The sequence below is a fragment of the Amblyomma maculatum genome, unplaced genomic scaffold (genome assembly GCF_055883805.1).
Source record: "Amblyomma maculatum isolate TAMU_Amacu unplaced genomic scaffold, ASM5588380v1 scaffold_15, whole genome shotgun sequence".
In the NCBI taxonomy this organism is placed as follows: Eukaryota; Metazoa; Arthropoda; class Arachnida; order Ixodida; family Ixodidae; genus Amblyomma; species Amblyomma maculatum.
This window is the reverse complement of record NW_028146740.1, coordinates 6,115,807-6,134,233: the sequence shown is the minus strand read 5'-3', so window position 1 is coordinate 6,134,233 and position 18,427 is coordinate 6,115,807.

The following is an 18,427-nucleotide window of genomic DNA, read 5'->3' as shown; positions in this document are numbered from 1 at the left end:
CGCGCCGATTGCAGTAGCGGGAAATGTGACCCGCGACACCACACTGGAAGAGGTCGGTCAAAAAGTGGCGTGTCAGCTGGTTCCTGCGTGGTAGGCTGCGAAGAATATCTAGATGGTGGTTCCGGGACGATGTAGCTGTCCGGCGATCGGCGCAATGTACGACTGGAGTGAGAGCGAGGATCTCTACGCTGATGGCAAGAGAATTGTTGGTAACTCTTTTCCGGTCTTTGTCGCGGAGTGTATAGGTCTTCGCGGTAGGCGAAGTCGGTGACATTCGCGGACATCGGCGGGGGCGCACCCCCATAGGGCGTAATACAGGAATCCTCCAGTCCTTGGGCTGCTCCGGTGATATTGGTAAAGAAAAAAGACGGAACATGGAGGTTCTGGATCGACCATCGTCGCCTCAACTCCATCACTAAAAAGAATGTGTATCCTCTCCCGCGCATCGACGATGCCATAGATTGCCTTTTCTCCGGGTCTTATTTCTCTTCAGTTGATTTGCGATCGGGGTATTGGCAGATTCCGTTGGACCCTGCTGACGAGGAAAAAAGTTCATTTGTTACGCCGGACGGCCTATTTGAATTTAAAGTGATGCCATTAAACCTATGTAATGCGCCGGCCACATTTGAAAGATTTATGGACAATACTTCGTGGCCTCAAGTGGGAAATCTGCATGTTCTATTTAGACAATGTTGTTATTTTTGGCCGGACTTTTGCTGAACATAACCAGCGACTCGCTAGTGTTTTAGATTGCCTGCAGAAGGCTGGCCTTTCCTGAATTCCAAAAAGTACCATTTTGGTGAACGTCAAGCGCTGGTACTCGGGCATCTCGTCGACCACGATGGAGTTCGGCCACATCCACAGACTACTGCAGCAGTTGCAGCATTCCACCGACCACAGACTTAAAAGGAGCTCCGCAGTTTTCTGGGGCTGTGTTCCTACGTTCGACGATTTCTCCCAAGATTTGCCGACATCGCCTACCCTCTGACATCCGTTCTACAAAAGGACGTCCTATTCGACTGGACCTCAGATTGTGATGCGTCATTCCGCCAACCAAAGTTTCTGCTTACGTCACATCCCATGCTACGGCACTTCAATCCCTCCGCTCCGACTGTTGGCTCGTCAACCTTCCTGATCCATCTGGTCGTCTGGCACGCTGGGACCGGTCGTCTGAAGGAGTACGACTTCACTAGTTCGTCCAAGAGTGGCCGCAAACACGCCGATGCAGACTGTCTTTCACGTCTTCCTCTTCCTACGACCTAATGTGACTCTGCTGATTTTGATCATTACATCGCCTCCGTTGTGCCCGAGTTTCCCAACGCCTCAGCTCTGCGGGCTGCGCAAGAGACCGACATAAGCCTCGAGCCACTGCTTGCGGAGGCTCCCGCGCCTCCACTGCTTCCAGCCCATTTTGTCTCCGTGATGGCCTTTTGTACAAAAAGGCTTACTCAAGTACCGGCACACATTATCTGCTTGTGGTTCCCGAGAGCTACCGCTCGTGCATATTGCGTGCCATGCACGACGGCCCCACTTCCGGTCACCTGGACTCTGCACGAACGCTCCATCGTGCCCGCAAACGCTTTTATTGGCCAAAGATGCGCCAGACGACTGAGCGATATGTGGCGAGCGGCACTGAGTGCAGAGTTGGAAGTGGCGCTTCGTTCTGTCATCTTCGCTCTGGTTGTCCCGTGTTATTGGCGCTTATGAGTTTCAAGATTGGATTGCAACCCACTTGCCCACGAACGCCTTCTCTTAAACGTCGGTAACGTCTCCAAACTGGTTTATAGCCGTACCGATAAGCTTAACGAGATCCTTGTATTTGTCCCTGCGTTTGTCCCCTGTCCTGAAATAAACTACCCATATATACTAATACATTTGCCGGCAATTGTTCCTGATACCGAGATATGTTCTTTGAAAGATTACTGTATTTGTTCTCACTCAACAATCGTACACCTCCTTCTCCGCTGTTGTTTCATGACCGGCATGAAGAGCGCGCAATGACGAAGGCGCAAGGAAACGACGAGACACATTTGCTTGTTTCCTCTTCTGCTGAGCCCTGTTCATTCCTCTCATACCGCACCAGCATTCCGAAACTGCCATGTTAGTGTTATGTTGAACCCTTCCCAGACATGGTTTTGTTTGGTTTGGTTTGTGGGGTTTAACGTCCCAAAGCAACTTAAGGCCATAAGAGACGCCGTAGTGGAGGACTCCGGAGAGTTCGACCGCGCGGGGTTCTTTAATGTGTACTGACATCGCACAGCACACGGGCGCCTTGCTTTTCGCCTGCACCGAAAAGCGGCCGCCGAGGCTGGGATTCGATCCCGCATCCGTGGGAACAGTAGTCCAGCGCCGTAACCACTGCTCCATCCCGGCAGGGATCTTCCCAGACGTATATGCATTAATAAATGCTTAATCTGTGTCTGGCATTTTGTCGTCCTATTTCGCTTTCCTTATACGTATATTCATTAATAAATGCTTAATTTGTGTCTGGCATTTTGTCGTCTTATTCCGCTTTCCTTTAATCGTGGTTCTATCTCTGACACTTTATTTATTTATTTATTTATTGAACCTTACAGGCCCCGAAGGGCATTGTGTAAGGGGGGTTACAATATCAAGGTTAATGGCTGTAAACAAGGAGCAGACACTAGGTATTACATCATTTCAAACATAAAAGAATTCCCAACGTAATTATACATGGTCGCTACAGAATAGAGTACATACAGATGCATATAAAAATATGAGAGAAAACATTTAGAAAGAAAGGCAACATGATAATAGTATAACATAGGTCAATTGAACTAGCAATACAAACTTAACACTTTCTCACGGAATGAAGCAGGACTATTTATCGATGCAATTGAATCAGGAAGATCATTCCAGAGTGAAATGGCGCGAGGAAGTGCAGATGAGTTGAAAGCTTTCGTACGGCCAAAGATGCGAGAAAAACTAAGATGATTGTGCAAGCGTCTAGACGTGCGCAGTGGATTGCTTAGTGGCAGCGGCGAAGGCCTATCCGTATACACATACTTGTGTAACAAGCACAGAAGCGAAACTTGGCGGCGATTTTCTAGAGGCGGGAGAACATGTTCTTTTTTCATTTCAGACACACTAGATTGGCGGATATAGTTGTTGGAAATAAATCTGGCAGCTCTGTTTTGTATCGATTCTAATTTTATGTTCAGATAGTTCTGGTGTGGTGACCATATCGAAGACGCAAATTCGAGCTGGGAGCGTACATAGGTTATGTAAGCTAATTTTCGGACATGAGCGGGCGCTTTTTTAAGGTTACGGCGGAGATAACCAAGAGAGCGAGATGCTTTAGCACAGATGGAAGTGATATGTTCGTTCCAGGATAGGTTCGGTGTTAAAAGAATGCCCAGGTACTTGTACGACGATGTCTCAGACAGAGGCACATTATTTAAGAAGTAACAGAACTTGGATTGAAAACGTTTACGGCTGAAAGTCATTATTTTACATTTGGAGGGGTTAAGCGTCATGAGCCAGCTTTCACACCACCTAGCAATATTATTAAGATCCTGCTGAAGAAGGTGATGGTCATTAGTCGATTTTATTTCTCGGTAAATTATACAATCATCAGCAAACATACGGACAGTGGACGATGTATTAGTTGGGAGATCATTAATATAAATAAGGAAGAACAAAGGACCGAGAACGCTGCCTTGAGGAACACCCGAAGTAACAGAAGAAGATGACGAGGAGTAATTATTAACGAAGGTAAACTGTTCGCGAAGAAAAAGAAAGTTTCGAAGCCATGATAAAGTGAGGGAATCAAGACGAAGTGCTGACAATTTGGAGATTAGACGACAATGGGCTACTCGGTCAAATGCCTTCGAAAAATCAAGAAATATGCAGTCTGTTTGTTCATTTTTATCCATATTAAAATTAAGATCAGTTGTTAGCTCGAGCAGCTGAGTGTCACACGAATAACCTTTTCTAAAGCCGTGCTGATTAGGAAAGAAAAAGTTATTAGACTCAAGATGACGGCGGACGTTAGAAGAAACAATGTGCTCGAGTAGTTTACAGCATATGCATGTGAGCGAAATGGGCCTGTAACTGTCAGGAGAACTTCTATCACCGCTTTTAAAAACTGGAATTATTTTTGCCATTTTCCACTCAGCAGGGAGTTGACCTGTCTGTAATGATTGCTGGAATATACGGCACAATATTTCGCTGCAAATGGGCTTTAAATTCTTCAGTACCTTCGAGTTGATATTGTCAACGCCAGACGAAGTAGAAAGGTTCAGATTGTCGATTAGAAGAGATATGCCTTCAACTGTTATAGTAATGGGTTCCATATACGGCCAGTCGAATTCGGGGACAAATGGTACGCTGGAATGATCTTCCTTCGTGAAGACAGATGAAAAGAATTTGTTGAACTCAGACGGGCATTCTTCATCAGAAACAGGCACGTGAGCGTCCCTACGTAAAGAAATGCGATTGCCATCCCTCTGTGGCGCAATCACCTGCCAGAACTTTTTAGGCGTGGATTTTAGCAAAGCGGGGAGATCGCAAGAAAAGTATTTAACTTTCGAGTCACGTATGGCAGCACAGCATGATTTGACACACTCCTTGTAATTCTTCCAATCGGACTGATTACAGGTAGACGAAGCTTTCATGTATAATCGTTTCTTTTTATTTCTAAGCCTTCTGAGGGATTTGTTAAACCAAGGATTAGACTTATCGTTGTTCACACGCACTAACGGGACGTATAAGTCGACCAACTCGCAGATCTTTTCCCTGAAAAGAACCCAGTTTTCGTGTACCGTTCTAGAAGGAAAGTGTGGCAGGAATGTGTGGCGAAAAAAGATGTCAAAATCCGCGTTCATTAGCGAAAAATTGGCTTTATTGTAGTCTCGTATATTTTTACTTTCGCGACCAGAGTACCTATGATTGATTCTGATTGGTAACTGCATTAACTTGTGATCACTAAAGTCATCAAAAAATGCAATATCGCCTATGGTATCAGGAACGCTGCTTAGAATTAGGTCAAGAGTATTCGGGCCACGTGTCGGATGGCTAACAATTTGGGATAGGTTAAAGTCCAAAGTCAAATTTAGAAAGTCTCGAGATGTGGTGTTAGCGGTAGTTAAATTAGGCCAATCAATATCTGGAAAGTTAAAGTCACCAAAAAGGTATATGTGGTCGCATGGATATTGCAAGGTAGCTGCATCAATACTTTGGCGTAGATTGTCAACAAAGCAGTGACTTTGGTCCGGTGGTCGGTAACAGGCACCAATAAGTACCTTAGTCGAAGACGAGACGAAGGCTGTCCAGACAATTTCGAGTGGTGAAACTGTGTCGACTACAAATGATCTGAGTGTTTTTTTAATGGCTATCAAAACGCCTCCGCCTTTCCTTTCTGAGCGGTCATGACGATAAATACAGTATGCATTTATGTCTGGTAGAACTTCACTGCTGTTTATATCGGGGTGCAGCCAGGTTTCTGTTAATATAAGAATATCAGTATTGTTATCATCAATGAAAGAACATATCTGATCGCGCTTGGGAAGCAAGCTGCGAATATTAGCGAAAGTTACTGATAAACACGGTACCGACTGACTTTTTGCGGCGAATTTAAGTGTATGAGGACCTGATTTCCGAGCTAGCTAGCTGCAAGAGATGACGGAATCTGTTTCACTGTCGTAAATGTAGGTCTTGTCGCCCATGCGCATTTTGTCTACAGACAACCTGAACTTCTTATCCTTTGCTTTGGCATGCTGTATCAATTTTTTTCGTGCCACCCGGGTGGCAGCAGAAAAATCCTCGCCGATAGAAAATCCTGAGTTCTTTAATTTGCGAGCAGCAGCTAAGATTGTTTGCTTGTCCTTAAAAAAAGCGAATTTCGCGATTATTGGTCGTTGCTTGTCGGAAGCAAACTTGCCTATACGGTGGGTGCGCTCAAATTGCGATCCAGTAATTGTGATATCCAGGTGCTCTGAGCAAAAGTCTATTAATTTTTGTTCGGAGGCTGGCCAGTCTTCTTTAGCATCGTCGCTGATGCCGAAGTTCGAACGCCTAGATCGATCCTCGGCGTTATCGCATCTAGAATGAATGGAATGCAGCTCTTTCGTGATATCAGACATCACATTATTAGAAGAAACACTGGTTGAAACACTGCTGGGAGAAGCAATAGCGGTTTCAAGGGCAGATACCCTATCCATTAGAAGTTTGATTTCATTGTCAGTGGCTATTTGTTTTTCTTTAACGCCCCTCAGTTCGCCTAGTATCTCCGCCTGCCCTGCTTCAAGTCTTTTCACTGCATCAAGAACAGATGTAAGAGTGTTGTCGTCAGGGCCCGGGTTCTCTTCAATATCGCCACACAGAAGCAGTAAGAATTCAAGCAAACAAGCGCGAAATTGTGTCAGCAACAATAAGTATCTTCTAGTCGCTCTGATTCTACCCTCGGGGATGTGAGTAACTTATCTTGGTGCTAAATTTCTTTTTTTTTTTGTTTCCTTTCCCGACCTCCCCTTTGCATTTCATAGGGTTCAGCCTGCGTTATTGCCCTTTCTTGCACTTCACTGCTGACTGCGCTTATGCACGAAGCCCTCGCAGACTACCTATATAAGCTACTGCCCGGCTCGGCAGGCGCCAGTTGATTTCTGCTTCCATCCTCCGGCTGAAATGGAAATCATCTGCCTCACGCATTTGCCGGTTTGTTTCTGCCACTTCGAAGACATTCTCCGGACTTAAGTTCCTTACCTCGCACTTAACCATCACCACGCCCTTTTCAACCGCTTCGCGTTCTGTCCTTAGTACTACCGGCACTGTGCCCTCTAGAGTCTGCGTTATCTGTGCTAACTTTATGATATCGTCAACTCCCTGAGCTTACTTTTATGGTACTTGTGCGAGGTTGAGTACATCGTTCAGTCTCGCTACTACACTCTGCCTTTGATAATTGCCCAGCCTGTTATTGGTCCCTTTCATTTATGCGTGCATTGTCCTCTTTGAGAAAGTTCCGACTGACACTCGCTTTTCACCCTTTACTCAGTTATCCCTTGACTGCAAATATAGTGGAATCTCGGCGATAAAGCACCTGGCCACTCCCTCGCTGCCTCTCAGATGCTGGATCTTCGGGCTTTCTGTGGCCTCCTCCCCGAAAATATCTTTTCTCTTACCTCTTCTCCCTTTCTCGACTTTTGCTACTTTTGAATAGATCTCCCGGCGTGCCTGTGTGTGCACAGACCTCCCGGTGTGGGCATATTTCGCTGCCCTGGCCAGTTTCGGCCCGACGCTCGTGACCCGCACAAAAATGCTGAAATTGGGCGAGTTGGTGCATTTCCATTTTAGGAAACGTACCGCAAAGAAGATTTAGGAAACGCAGCGCTACGCTTCCTAAAATCCTCGAGACTCGGAAGTCCGCCATTTTGGTCTCCAATGGCGGTGTCGGCCATGTTTTCTTACATTTGACGAAGAGGTCCCTCTAGTTTCCTGTTTTCTACCTTTACTGCGTCAGTTGCCAAAGCTTCCACACGCGACACCAAACCGGCGTTCTCTTGAACAAGGAAGTCAAGGCGTGCACTCAATACGCAACATCGCCACAAGAGTCAGCGAATTCCCTGCCTATTCGAATAGCGTTTCGTTCAATTTAACCAGCCCCTCCCTGCCCTCGCATTTGGGTTGCACATCTTAGGCCCAATTCCATTCGAATAGTTTTGCCACGAAACGCGCAGAATATCTTAAAAAGAAGGGAACACGGCTAGGAAACCCTTGTTGAAATAAGTACTACAAATGTTGATCATATAGAAGAACATTAACGGTCTAAATTGTGGGGGCCAGACTCTAAAGAAGATTTTCCGATGATGGCTACAGATAGAAGAGGAAGTGCATTGGTGGAATAGCTGTTGTAGCGGACTAACTACAAGTTCAGCCACCACCGCTCCGGTTTTGCTCGCCACCTGTGCCTGCTAGCAGTGCCTGGATCCCCGCTTAACAGAACTAACATCGGAATAATATAAACTATGGGTGCACATTGCCATCCTAAAGTGCATTAAGTGAAAGACTTTGTCGTGCCACTTCAACTTTTTTTTTCTAAAACTATGTTTTCACGTGACAAATATTTGGCTTATGGATGTTTTTTCCTAGCTGTTTGTAAGAACAATGACATCATCAGGAAACCCCGCCGTTCTTAGCCCCTGAACCTGTCGATTAAAGCTGTCACTGATAGCATGTACACATGATTTAGAAATGGCGGCCCCTATAGCAAGAAACTGCTATACCACATTTTACAATCTTAGAAGGCGCGGAATGGTAACTAAGTAAAGGCGTTTCGAATCTCTGCAGAAAAGACCAGCATACATGATCCGGCTTCATTTCCAGTATGATATCTAAAAGTCGCCGCTCATTCTTATGATGCCTTTCAAAGGTGAATGTAAGGCCGTGAGAGAAAATAGAATAGAGGGACAAGGAGGTTAACCAGACAATGCCCAGTAGTCGTAGTACACATGGGGAAGGAAACAAAAGGAGAAAAAGGAAAGAGCGCGAAGGGAAGGAGTCTATAACATGTCTAGAGATCTATATTGAAAAGGGGTAAAGAGCGTGCAGTTAAAGTCTTGAACTCAACCCCGAGGCCTTTGAAAACTTAGGTAGCGCCTTCACTGATTTCTTTTGTGATGAAAGAGCCATCCAACTGCCCAGAATCTTTCCTTCAGTAAGAGCGCGAGAGTCCAAGAGGCGGGGTTTAGCAGCCAGGAAAGCACGCTCACTGTCCTCAAAAAAGTTTAACACGTCAATGACCTGCCTATCGAAGTCACTGGGATCCACAAAAACAAGGTTATCATCGACATACCTAAAGATGCGCTTTTTATTGACCGACAAGTTACTTATAATAGCTTTATTTGCATAGCTAAGAAAGCGATTGCTTAGCACCGGAGCCACCTTTCAGCCAAGGCATACCCTTTTTTGTTTTAGTATACAGTCTTCCTTCCCAATCAACAAAGGTGGACCCAAGATAAAATGACAAAAGCTCCAAAAAGCCCCCACAGAAAGTCCGCATTTCGAAACAACCAGCCTAATTTTGATAAATCATGTGTTGCCCTTTTTAACGAAACCAGAATTCTGCACAAACAGAAAGAGAAACTAACAAGTGAAATAAGTGAAGCGTTTCGTATTCACAAAAATCACGACTCATGCGTAAGCACCCCTTTTGCTACTGTTCATGACTGTAACCTAACATATCTTGATTCCGAAAACTGAGTTATCAGTTAGGCGTCTAGTGTTAAACATGCGCTCCTGATTGTTTTTTTTTTCTAATAATCTGCAGTTGATAGTCAGCGCTTGTGTTGTCTTCCTTTCTTGTCCCTCGTCTCTGCGCTGCTGTTCCCTTAAAATATAAATGACTCCTGACCAATTCATGCAAAGCATTCCTAACCGTTTTTCGAGACATATACCCCCCACTGGACATCTCTAATCTGGTTGGCTAAATCTTTTCCTATAGCTTCTCATTCTAAGAAATTCTGCCACAGCGTAAGGAAACAGCGGGCTATTTCAAAAATATAACGATTCCTTCCCAGACTATTCATTCGAAGACACCATTAAATGTCTTCTCATCTTCCCGCGGAGCATTTGTTGTGTCGAGATAATTAGGACTGGTAGAGGAACTTAAGATAAACTATGACTATAAGATAGCTACATGAACGAAAAGTTAATATTGCACGTCAGAATACAAAGCAAATTAATTACGCTGAAGAGACATTTGGTGGTACCGGGAGAAAAGTAAGCGCAAAGAACACCAACACAAGGGAGGAGACAGGACAACGCGCTACTGGCAACTGAATATTTTATTGAAATGCACACATAATATATTTAGGCCTTCGGCACACCCCCTATCAGCTCTGCACATATCAGAAAGCAATATAATTAACTAACGATAAAATCCATGTTTAACATAGGGTGATCTAAAAGCAGTAAAAAAAATCGATGACTCGTGAAAAACAAATTGGCACTTGGTGTAAAGGGCCAATGTAACATGTTGGAATGAATAAGAAAGCGGAACATAAAGGCATAAAAACCAACCCCCAAACCGCGAAAAAATCATGTAATATCCTAAACCTTCTTCAATGTTTTATTCACTAAGCACCTTGTGCAACCGCAAAACAGGCAAACAAAACTTTTATGATGATTGGGACCCAGTGATATGTTTGAAGGATTGTGAAGCGAAGATACCTGATAAAAAGCACGTGAGAACATAAAAACCAGAACTAAGCACATGTAACAGCGTAAACATTCACCAATGGTTTCGTCCTCTGAATACGCAAACTATAGTAGCCAAACTCGTACTCCTGTTTCTTGTTCAGCCAAATGTTCCCCCAAAAATTTTCCCAGTCTTATGCAGGGAAAACAAAGCATTTCTTACACAATTTTGCCCCTTTTTTAACGCGATAGCTTTAAGGGCCCCGTGCCGCAGAAAAGTCGGTGTCGTCTTCGGCGGCCGCCGTCCCGCGTCGTCCGGCGTTGGTCGTGAGCGAAAATTCCAAGAAGCATTAATAAATAAAAATGAGTAAGTAAAATCGCCGACCTGAGGAATCGAACGTGGGCCTCCGGGGTGCCAGACGAGCACGCTAACCACTCCGCAACGCAAGCTTTTTTTTTCTTTATTGCGTGTTTTGAGTTCACATCAGTTCAAAAAAGATCCACCATAGTGAAAAAAACTCGCAACAACCAGACTTCGGCTGTCACGAAAGGTTTAAAATTTTTTGAGGACAGCCAGTTCATCGAGCACACTGATCCAGTCAGGTGGATCAGAAAGCACCCGGTCACTCCGCAACGCAAGCTAAATGGTTTGAAATAGACAAAGGCGCGTCTATTGATTACAGTGTTGTCTCAGAAATGTCCCTTAGAGAAGTGTATTGTGGCGTATAATAATAAATATGAGCATGTAAATTGTTGTTGTGGCTGTAGGAATAAGGAAAAGAAAAATTCGGAGGACACTTAACCTTCGCCTTCAAGAGTGAACGCGATAGCATCAGGGGCGAGTGGCGCGCCACGTGTCGGGGCAGCGCCGCACATTGCGAGGAGGGGTTCTTCTGTGTTTGCCGCAAGGTGGCTCTGCATGTGCGCAGAGCGTAGAAGAAATGTAGCGGAAATGTACTTCGCTACTCGTGTAACTGCGACTTCTGTAAGTAACATGCTCATAATTACCGATATACACCGCAGTATAACGTTCCACGGCACGTTTCTAAGGCAACACCGCATTCACTAGAAGCGCTTTTGTACCGCTTTCAAGCATCGAACTCGTGGCTGAGTGGTAGCGTCTCCGTCTCACACTCCGGAGAACCTGGTTCGATTGCCACCCAGCCCATCTTGGAAGTTGCTTTTTATTTATGAAGTGCATGCCGGGATTTATCGCTCACGGCCGACGCCGCCGACGACACGTGCTTATCTGCGACACGAGCTCCTGAACGCTACCGCGTTAAAATGCACGGGCCTGCCACTGGCCTGCTACTTGTGGCGGGTGCAATGACGGCCTACAAAAGATAAAAATTCGGTAGCAGGCTAACCCCCGCCGCAAGCGGCGGTGGCCTACCTACCCCAGCCCCGTCAGGGGATCAGGGGAGCGAGTGGCAAAATACTTTTCCGCGGTACTTCCTCTTTGTTTGGCGTGCACCTAGCGCTATCATGCGTGTGGCGCACGGAATAAGATTGACAGGGCATGGCCTCCGAGATCTTCTTCGCGCCGGCTCGGATCGGCAACGATGTTGCCGACGAACTACGACTGCAACTTGAGGCTGCAAGGTGGCTGGCAGCGCTTCTACATCCCGGAAGGATTAAAAAATAAAAATGGGTATAGCAAGTTGCTCTATGTAGGAATTCGAAACAGAGCCTCCCTTCTCAGTACACGCCTCAGCCGTATTGTAAGCGAAGGAACGCTTGTACGCGCGAACTGGAGCCGAAAGGTTCTCTCGCAGAGACCGCTAGGGGAAGCGATGACGTCACCGCTAGGGCATGAAGCCATAGAGAAAGATATTGGTAAAGAGCGGACACTCCCATAGGGCCCAGCGGCCCATTTGACTGTAGCGCACTAAGCGCAAGGGTGGAAGAACGGGCTAGTTGGTAAATCATCTTGGAAAGCAAAATAGCGCACTTCAAAACACACACAAAACGCAAAGCGCTGTGTTGTCGTTCCCTTCCCGTGTCCGTGTTTTGAAGTGCGCTATTTTACTTTCCAAGACGCACTAAGCGGCAGGCGGAAACTACTTCCGGTCTTGCTGAAAGGTGCGCGATTTGAAGGCTAGCATGCGCTGCGCCCTTCGCTGCCCTTTTGCACATTACTTTGGTTTTACATGGTCTGCTAGTGTTTATTTATTTTCAGCATGCATAACAACATGAAAAATAGATTCCCAGTTCTCTAAACTGGCTATCAACGCAGCTGCGCCACAGCCTTTGCAAAACAGTATTGCAGAAAAGACGCCAAGTGCTTTGTGAAATGACCATTTATTTTGCTGCATATAAAACACACAAGAGACGCAACAGATGTAGACGGATGCATTAACGAAACTTGGCACACATTAGGCGATGTGGAAAATACAGAAAAATAAAAATACACAAGGTGAGAAACAGCACTTATGTAGAGACAAAAATAGCATAACGTTGATTTCCGAATTCTGGCAAATGATATGTAACAAAACAGCCATTATACATAAACTACACAGTTCTAGTCGCGGCTACCTTAGCAAGGGTAACTTGTATTGTTCAGGGCAGAGAGAAGTACTGACGCTTGGGTGAAGGCCACAACGTTCACTCGTTGCATCTGCCGTGCTTCAGCTGCAGTCCGTGGGTCCATTCGGTGCTGTTGGAAAAGGAATGAAGATGATCCAGAAGGTTGCAATGAAATGTAAGGCCACTGCACCGCGCACACATCTGTGCATGTGGGTGCATACTGAAGACTTGGCGAGCAGCAGTTATGGTCCAGAACAGAAAAGCTGTCATTTGTGAAATTGACACAAAAGCTACTCTTGCAACAGAGAGGCCAGGAAATCCAAGCTAACCAAACCTATCTGAAAATGCATTCTACAGTTAATGAAATAACAGCGACTAAACTAACAATATTCCTAAGCACTGAACAGCTGAAGCAATGAAGCTTGCAGCATAATAAAACATTTTTCACTTTGACGTTGTTGCAATGCGACACCACGCAAAACTAGCCGTTCGCAAAACTAGCCGTTCGCAAAACCGCGGCCTGGCCTCACCGCGGCCCGCGAGCACACCATATTGGCTTGCCCTTCACACGCGACTTTGGGAAGAGCAGACCACCATGCTGAGCTAAACTGCCCGAAATGCCTCGCAGTTTGACAAGAATGAAACATTTCTTGCCTTGCGGTTGCCCTGTTAAACGCGACACCACGCCATGCAAAACGCCGTTCGCAAAACCGCCTCCCGCCATGTCACGTCACCGCGGCGTTCAGAAGGCTTCCATTATTGCAGCGCAAGGACGGCACAGAACAAGAGGAGGTCACAACAGCGCTGTGTGTTCTGTGCCGTCCTTGCGCTGTAATAATGAATGTATGTAACCAACTCTCCCAAAATGTTGTATTAAGTCCAGAGCGCCTTGTCATGCCTGTTAGCTTGTGAAGCGCAGTCGCCACCGTACTGAGCTAAACTGCCTGAAATACTGCACAGTTTGACAAGAAAGTCAAGAAGGCAACATTCTTCACCTTACCGTCGCCCTGTTAAACGCGACCCTTAGGAAAGCTAGCCGTTCGGCAAACCGCATCAGGCCTGGCCTCACGCCATGTTGGCGCAACGGCGTGCATTGGTGCCTTCACATGCCACTTTGTCCAGCGTGCTGACATAAACTGTTCGAAATTCAGCTCAGTTTCGCAGGAACACAACATATTAAACCTCGCCGCGGTTTGAAACTTCCGGAGTGTCACGAACTGCGCCTGAACTTCTCTATGCCTGAACAGCCGGCGCGCCTGTTCACGAGCTGCGAAACTTAATTGGCACCGGCCGGCGTGGTCTGCGTAAACTGCTTCAAATGCAGCGTAGTTAAGCAAAAAACGTTGCTCACCTTGACGTCGTTCTAAACCGCAGTCGTTCCGCGTAGCAGCCCACGAGAGATAAAAATATGCGGTCTGTGCCGCACAGGCGCGGCGAGGCATATGCAGACAACCGCTCGCTCCCTTCAATAACTTTCAGTCGTCTGCTCCGGCGGGCTACCGCTGCAGCGAGTGCCGTCGCGCGCGCGTCCGCGCATGTCCGCGCTCGTGCCGCCATCCATCAATCGGCGGCAGCGCAACAGGTCGCGCGTCATTTCCTGTGGTCAGTTTCCGCCGAGTGTCCGCTCTTTACTAATCTCTTTCTTTATGATGAAGCGTCGGAACATGAGCTGGCTCTTGAGAGACGTGTAATAAAAGCGGTTGCGTCTACCAGTGCCGGGCGCACTACGGTGTCTCTTGTGCGCGCGAAATGTGGCGAAAAGTTTCTACCATACTTGCCAAACAGCCATGCTTTGGACAAGTTAACGAGTTGTATATTGTGAACAACGTCTTTGTGTCACTCAAAAAAGCGACAAGCAAATGAGTAGACGGTGCGAACGGGGCGCGATAACGCTATCACATTCCATTCTTAATTGCGAAGCTTAGGTGTCCTCCAAATGTTTCTAATCCAAAAAGCTTCCCTTAGTTCACGGGCAGCACGTTCGCGACTTCGGTCCAAAACAACCGTCGTTTCTAGAATGGTTTTGCACTGGCGGAGTCACATTCCTTGTAATGCAATGGCAGATTAGACCCCGTTCCAGTGTTCCGTTCATGCTCCCTTAACCTTTCATTGAAACAGCGCCCCGATTGCCCAGCGTAGTACGTCTTAACACAAGCGAGATAAACCTAATATATAACCCCTTCATTTCACTCTACGTACCTATGACCATGCATTGTTGTGCGGTCTACTGCCCTGTGTTCGTCTATTTTGCGCTTACTTTTTTCCCGTATGATCATGAACCAACAGCAACAAGTTTTACTTGAGATATTTGGGGCAATTAGACGGGTATCCGACGCATCACCGCTGGGTCAGACATCTCATCCATGAAGGCACTTTCATTTCACTTTGTAAATAATATATTTCCTTGTCTCGTAGTAAATGAAGACAATAAAATGCGGCTCTATTTTCTGCGAAGTCACATGCTGCCCCCAGGCCGGTATGCCTTCGACTTTCCAAGCTCTTTGCTTCCTCTCTATGATTCTTTGCATAGTCCCCCCTTTGGCCTACACCGGGTGCTTTGCTGCGAAATCTGGGGAGCTGTTGTATCCCGCGCCGGGCGCGTCTAGTCGTGATAACCAGTACACCGTATCGATATGTTGAATTATAACTGCGATAACATAATACTAAACACGACAACACAATACACAAGCGCAGACCAGCAGCTACCGTTCATCTTGAGCAACATCAATGCGGATGATACAAGCCGAAGACAAAAAAGGAGAAAAAAAAAATGAAAATACAATTTGGAGTCCTCTCGACATAGTGTTTCCGGGGGATAAGGCAAGCATGAGATGCGAATGCGTAAGGCGTACACTTTTAGGGAGTTTTCAGAGTACTGCTACGGGGACAAGCAGAGTGCGAATGCGCATGTGCACAATGCTACGCTGAAAGTGCGAAAGGTGCGGCTTTTGTTGTGGGCATGCGCACTCGAGCTCTGCTGTTCCCCTATCTCCCCAAGGTCACCCTATTCGAAATCTCGCTAATGTTTCACTTCTGCTCCCCGTTTTTCCGTTAGTACGTTCGGCCTTTACTTGATATTAAATATTTAAGGGATGCCTAGCTACATTACATTTAAGAATGCGGTCAACACTGAACGGCTCGCTTCTCGTTCCCTGCTGCTCGCGGCACAAGCTGAGCCTCCGATACTTCAGCCACTTACTTTGTTGTCTCATGACCTCACAATCTTGTCGGGGAATCGGAGCATGGTCATGTAGCGTGATCTTATGACGCCACGGTAGGCGAGCCGCTTTCCCGTGTAGGCGTCGACCTTCTTGACACCTCCGCAGTTTCTGCCTTGGGGAACAAATGAACCGCCGTCGCCACCGATCACGCTACGCGGTTCGCTATTACCCGAGCTATCCCAACCAGTTGCTCCGCAGACGTCGCTGCCTTCCTTCTAGAAAACATAATTCTTCATCATGGTGTCCCTCGTGAAATACTAACTGACCGTGGCCGCTGCTTCCTATCGCGAGTGGTTGACGACTTTGTTCGGGCTCTTCCCGCCACAAATTCACCACTGCCTATAACGCCCAGACCAACAGCCGCACGGAACGTCTAAGCCATACCCGCACAGACATGCTGGCGATGTAAATGTCTGACGAACCTAGGGATTGGGATGTTCATGTACCCTTTGTGACATTTGCCTACAACTCATTCGTCCTTTCTACCGCTGGATACTGTTCATTTTATCTGTTATTGAGCCGACACCCGTTAGTGCCCTTCGACCCCTCACTACCCGCGGCAGACGCCAGCAGTACTTACGCCAGTGATGCGGTCGCCCGCGCTCATGATGCCCGCCGGACAGCTCGTTCCAGGTACTCTGCATCCCAAAACTCCTAAATTTCCAGTACGACAGTCGACACCGTGATGTCCACTACACTCCTAGATTTTCCGTGTGTAAATCCAGGATTGTAGTGGAAATCACACTGGCGACTTTCGTACTGAACAATTCTCGACCTCGATGTTAGCAATGTGTTTCACAACGTATTTTGACAAATCTCTCTCAGATAAATGTACGCACCCGTACCTACAAATATTCGCAGACTTCCTACACAAACACACCCCAGAACTCCACATTGGTGAACTCAGCAGTGACAAGATCACACTGGGCATCAGAGGAACCCCACAAGGTATATGCTAGTACAGAACAATACAAAGAACTCGGAAGCAATACAATGCCGCCTCCGCACCACAGATCACCAAATAATCGGCCTTATCCGTCGCATCTCCACACGTCGTAGAGGCATGAAGGAGGATGACCTCTTCCGGCTACCACAGGCATTCCTCGTTAGCAGGATAGTATATTCCTATCGCTACTACTTCGCCGGAAGGGTGACGAGGCAGTTAACAGCGTCAGCCGCTCGGTGTACAAGGCTGCCCTAGGGTTGCCACAAAACCTCCTCCAACTGGGCGTTTACAATACTCTTTCCGAACTTATAGAGGCACACAAGACAGCCCAAATTGATCGCCTCTCCAGGACAAACAACGGCCGTCTCAACCGAGACCGGTTCAAATTCAACCCAATAGGTGATTCCCCGCCCGACAGGTGTACACGCACAGCAGCCTTGTTATCAAGCCGATACCAAAACATTCTCCCTGGCCGACACAACGCGCACCGTCAGCACAAAGCACGAAGCATACGAGGACGCGGCAGGGTAAGATGCAACAACCTATGTGGCCTCCGCCGTTACGGTGCACGCCTCCTCCCCCACCGCAGCAGAGGAAACAGCGCTGTTTATCGCTGACTCGCGTACGCGTACAGTCCTCAGGGACTCAAAGAGAGGTATTCTAAATTTCTCGGCCGGCTACGTCTGCCTTCCTGCCGCACGCATCCTGCGCGGCTTCACTCCCGGCCACAAAATTAACTTAATTTGGATACCCGCTCACGCTGGCAACTTTTGAAGCGATGGGGCTGACCAACTTGCCCGAGAATTAACAATCCTGGCGGTCGGTCTCATGCTTCCAGACGCACTGGCTGAAACCGCCCAGACTTTTGTCGAAATTACCCATTTTCAGAAAGAGACGCGACACCTTTTGCCGTTTCCCCATCCCGACCTCGCCTGAGCACCAACATCTCTGCTCTGCAGATTACAGACACTCCATTATTAGTCACTCGAGGCTGTCACTAATTACTAACGGGGAATACGACCCCGCATGTCCAAACTGCAACAATGGAGAACCCGCCACTCAGGCGCAACTCTTCTGGGGTAGCGAAAATAACCTGCCCCCAAGGGCCTTCCTGCCAGCTCCCTCTGTGAAAAGCTGGAACCTACTCCTCACCAAGCCTGAAAAGGACACACAACTTGTACTTATTTCGTGGACCCACGATGTCGCCACAACCTGGGGGCCACACAGGACCCACCTGCCCTAATTCACGACATCTGGGGCAGGTTGTTTCTCTCTCTCTCTACACTCCTGGATCTCTCGTCTTGCTCTGGCTCCCGTGCCATCGAGTGCGGTTGCGCGAAAAACTTTTTCCCCGTTACACAGGCCCTTACCGCGTTTTGCGCCCCGTGACAGACGTTACATACGAAGTTGAATCTGTGTACCCGACGTGCTCGTCCACAGCGTCAACCTCCGAAATACTACATGTGACCTGTCTGAAGCCCTATTATCTACGTTCTATTTTGCTGACGTATAACGCACCAGGACTGCTTTTCCCGAGGGGGTAGTGTGACGTAGCGGTATTGGCTGGTCGTGCTGAGGATGA